General features: G+C 39.3%; 1 pseudogene; it reads right to left on the bottom strand.

Moving 5' to 3' along the window:
- Positions 1 to 1,319: 1,319 nt before the first annotated feature.
- Positions 1,320 to 3,838, bottom strand: LOC133886324 (replication protein A 70 kDa DNA-binding subunit C-like; annotated as a pseudogene).
- Between the last annotated feature and the right edge of the window lie 814 nt (positions 3,839 to 4,652).

The raw sequence follows: 4,652 nt of genomic DNA, 5'->3' as shown, positions 1-4,652 counted from the left end.
AGGACATTTCACAGCAGAGGAGGACTCCACGTCACCGCTTTTCTCAGTATAGGTGACCCATGAGGTAGACGACAAGGACGATGCGACCTCACACTTACACGTAGGATGCCTAAATTATGGGGCGCTTGCACATTTACAGACAGCAGGACTACTGAGCAGACCATTTACACAGAAGAGAACATTTCACAGCAGAGGAGGACTCCACGTCACCGCTTTTCTCATTATAGGTGACCCATGAGGTAGACGACAAGGAGGATGTGACCTCACACTTACACACAGCATGCCTAAATTATGGGGCACTTTCACATTTACAGACAGCAGGACTACTGCGCAGACTATTTACACAAAAGAGGATATTTAATGAACAATGCCAGTTCGATTTACCTTATTGAATATGAATTTTACATGTCTCATTTGATAGTTTCATGTATCATCACTTCATGTTTTTAATGCCATTTACGGAACACAGTGGACACAAAAACACAACAACAAAAAAAAAAGAAAAATCGACATTTTTTCTGACCCTGAGTTGTTCACAAATATTTTTTTATTTTCCTTTTATTTATCTCTTATTTTTTTCTCAACTCATAAGCACTAGAATAGGAATTAGTGTACAATTTTGCTCAAGTTTGATGTAAGGGGTGGCGGCTACAGACACATGCGCGTGTTCCGAAAACTGTGCAAAAACTTTTGGGGGTGAGAACTCAATCTTCCAAGGGGTTTTTGGCCCCAAAAAATTCTCCGAACCCGATAAAGTCGGGGGGAAACGGATATAACTTTTTTCTGTAGATGTCCGTAGAAAGAAAAAGTCGAAATCGGAGCCCGTATGCAAAAGTTATGCCCGTTTTACCGAAGGCACTCCGAGTCACCTATCAAATTGCACTTTATGGGTGCCATAATTATTTATTTACTATACTTATATGTCGTTTTCCTGCATTACTACTGATCATGCTCTACCAAGCCTGCCTAAGCACCTCAGCCAAGCCTGCAGATGTGTTGCTGTGATGAATGCGAAATAAGTGAATTGATTGATGTGAACAATTGTGATAGTTGATGACGACCAAACATCAAATAGACATTCAAACCAACAAACAAGGGCCTACAAACTATATTTTCTAAGCTCAGAGCCTTGCGTTACTGATAGCAAGGCATAAAGATCTTATCTACTACACTGACAAAGTGGCCTCGTAATTACAAATAGTACCAAGGACCTTCAAAGGCCAACACAAGTAACAATACATAACCTAAGCATAAAGCACAACGGTGCACCACTTATTACTCCATGAAGATTAGGACACCAACACAGGCACATACAACAATCACCATTTTATTGAAAGTGGAGATTTAGCAGATAGCTGATACTGCAGACCACAAAGGAAGGCTTACTCGTCACTGTAAATTGGGAATATTATAAGTTATTTATCTGTACAAGCTTAATCAGTAACACAATATGATAAACAATAAGCTACCTTGCCTTTTCTTTTTTTTGCAAAGAACAATTCCTTGCGAGCAGCCCTTGATCTTTTACCCAAAAGACTTCTGCATTACAAAAATAAATCAATAAACTGCCAACACAATAGTCTACTTCATTATAAAAATACATTATTAGTCTCCACGCCTCTTCAAATATGGGGAGCTATTGTTTATATTACAATTATTTATTCTAATGATTTGTACATTGTTACTTATGTAATTAGAGGAGCATAGCATGTAGCCATGACAAACATAACATAGAGGACAAAGGTACATACCCAGGCTCGTCATGAGCACTAGAAAGAACCTCCTTTCCCTTGGTTGATGAGTTTTTTCTAGTGGTAACTGTGTGAGTTTCATGAGGTGGTGTGGAGCCCCCTTCTGGATCTATGGGGGCTTCAGTTAAGCTAAAAGCACTATTTTCAGTTTCTTTACCATAGGTAGTGCTTGCTGTCCCAATTGCAGACTTAACGCTAGGGTCCTTTAGAGGTTCACGACCAGTGGCATCAGCCCCACTGTGTTGGTCCCCAGCAAACACCTTTCTAGCATGAAAACATAGCTACCTAGTTCTAAAGGTTTGCTCACTGATAACCACTTGAAACACATATCTCCTGCCAACAAGACTGCGGAGGGGCGCAGGCAGTAAGATCTGATTGGATGAGCTTTCTTCCACAAGTTCAGTGGTAGTCTGCCGCACAACCTGCTCAGCTACACCTCCGAACAGAAATATTTTTGCGCGACCAGTGCTGTCCTAAATCACCACATTTAGCTTGTAGCTGTGTTGTGAATATAAGGCATGTTAGGAATAATTTACAAGTTGGGAAATTTGAAGGAGAAGCCATGTGAAGTAGGAGGTACATGGGAATCATCATTGGCTTCGTTTCGTCACAGTTGGTACATTCAAAGTCTTTGAGAGTTGCTTTCAGTCCCCTTTTACAAGTACTGCATCCTTTGTAGCACCAACCATTTGAAACATTGATTTCCTTTATCTTTGCGTCACAAGTAAAACATACATCCTAGTACACAATGGAGACTAAATTTCAGTACTATGACATAACAGTTGCACATAGAACATATCTGAGGAACAGAAAATACATCAGTGTCATGAGGATCCAAGGAGAGGAACTCTGATACAGTCTTCCTATTAGAAATTGCCTTGTCAATATCACCTGCCGCTGCATCACTATCCCTTGGTAGGAACAGAACTTCGGAACCTCTTCCCTGTAGACTAAGGACAAAATAAAGTACACCTTCAACCAAACTTGCATGCAGAATTTAACCAAGGAAAATAAATGATATATACAGCAAGTTACCTAGCACGGAAAGCATTAACTTCAGGAATATCAATGTTCATATACCATTTTTTTGCAGCACCACTCCCACAGGTCGTAGCACCTATTTTGGCATTCAGGTAAGCACATTACAACAATAGCTGGACATAGGATTTATTATTGATGGCCAGCATGGGATAAACTAACACTCACCTAAGTATTGCCTCACTTTCATCCCAGCAAAAATGATTACAATTGGTTCATCTTTACCGATGGTTTCAATAAGGAACTCATCCTCAAAAGATGTTGCATGTTCACCCCACAAAGTTATTGATAAAAGCCGATCGCTTCAATATTATGTACCCTAAGTATACAATAATTTCAAAAATGTTATAAATTAGTAGGAAGCAAACCTTAAATCACGTAGTTCTATTGATCGCCTAACAAAAGGGCCATTTAGACTGCTAAATTGCACCACTGGATGGATAACTGTAAGCTATCCAATAACATATGTTCAATATTCCATAACCGTGTCATCATGTTATACTATACGACTTCGATAAATAGACAATCAAAGCATGAAACGAAAATTATGGATGGTGCGTACCTACTAAACCATGGTCGTTCCTTGCTCTGCGATCTAAGTCCTCAAAGTCCACAAAATTAAAAATATAGAGTGGAAGATTGTTGGATAACTCAATAGGTACCTCCTCCACAACAGTCCATGGTGTAAAAAAGATTGTGTGTGTGTTGGGCACAGCATTGAACTTCTTTGCTTGCCTACTAACTTGGAATTTTTTAATCATATAAGATCGTCCTTCCACTAAAGTTTTAGCAAATTTTTTAAGGTCCTTTTGCCCAATGCAAGCTGTAATACCTACACCCTGATATACAGAAATTCAAAGTTCGCAACTATTAAGCAAAAATAATGCATGTGTCAAATAGTATACCTCTTCATCAACCAGAGCAAGTTCCATAGCAGTAAAATCTTTCCCCTTAGAAGTCCCAGATAGCTGCCACATCCTAGCAACTCTAACCTTGATGCACCAAATGTGCCTTGTTGGATTAATTTGTGATAGTAAGCTGTACTCCATCTGTTGTCGGTTCAACCAGAGAGGGAAGAAAATAAAAGGATGTCAAATGGAGTATTATATTTTGCAGTAGATAACAAATTATAGGTTGAATAGTATTGACATTTGACCAAAAAAATTACCAAAGGGACTGAAGAATTTCTTTAAAAACAATGTTTTGGGTCACATTGGAGTTAGGGTCTGCATCATCATCAATTAGAACCCTGAGGCCATTTCTAGATGTCACACGTGATATAGCAACATAGAGTTGTCCATGAGAAAAAACTGGACGTGGCAAGTAGAGGCCAACATTCCGCAAAGTTTGTCCTTGGCTCTTATTTATGGTCATTGCATAACACAATCGAACTAGAAATTGTCGTCTACTAAGCACAAATGGCCATTTAGTGCTTGAAACATGCAAGGCAATTCGAGGAAGAAGTACTTTGTCACCAACATGCGATCCAGTTATTATTTGAGCCTCCAATACCCGATCTCCTAACTGTGTTATTATAAGACGTGTACCATTGCAAAGGCCAGCACTCTGATTTAAATTGCGTAGTAGCACTACAGGCGAACCAACCTTGAGCATAAGTTTATGAGGAGGGATACCTTTGAACTGTAGAGAGTTTAGGAACTTAACTGGGTAAAGTAAGTCCAAATTACCATGTTCCTTTGAGGATTCAACCAAAGTATCTAAACTGAGGTATACCTTTTCATGTCCTGGGATTAAAGAAAGAACACGGCTATTAATTTCATCAATGGTATCATTTTTTGGAGCAATGATAGCCCTTTCCCTTAGATAGGTTGGGTCGGCATATGATGTCTCTAAGTTGAGGTA

Source organism: Phragmites australis, chromosome 12 (genome assembly GCF_958298935.1).
Source record: "Phragmites australis chromosome 12, lpPhrAust1.1, whole genome shotgun sequence".
Taxonomy (NCBI): Eukaryota; Viridiplantae; Streptophyta; class Magnoliopsida; order Poales; family Poaceae; genus Phragmites; species Phragmites australis.
Note: the sequence above shows the minus strand (reverse complement) of the source record. Positions and strands in the feature narration are given on the sequence as shown.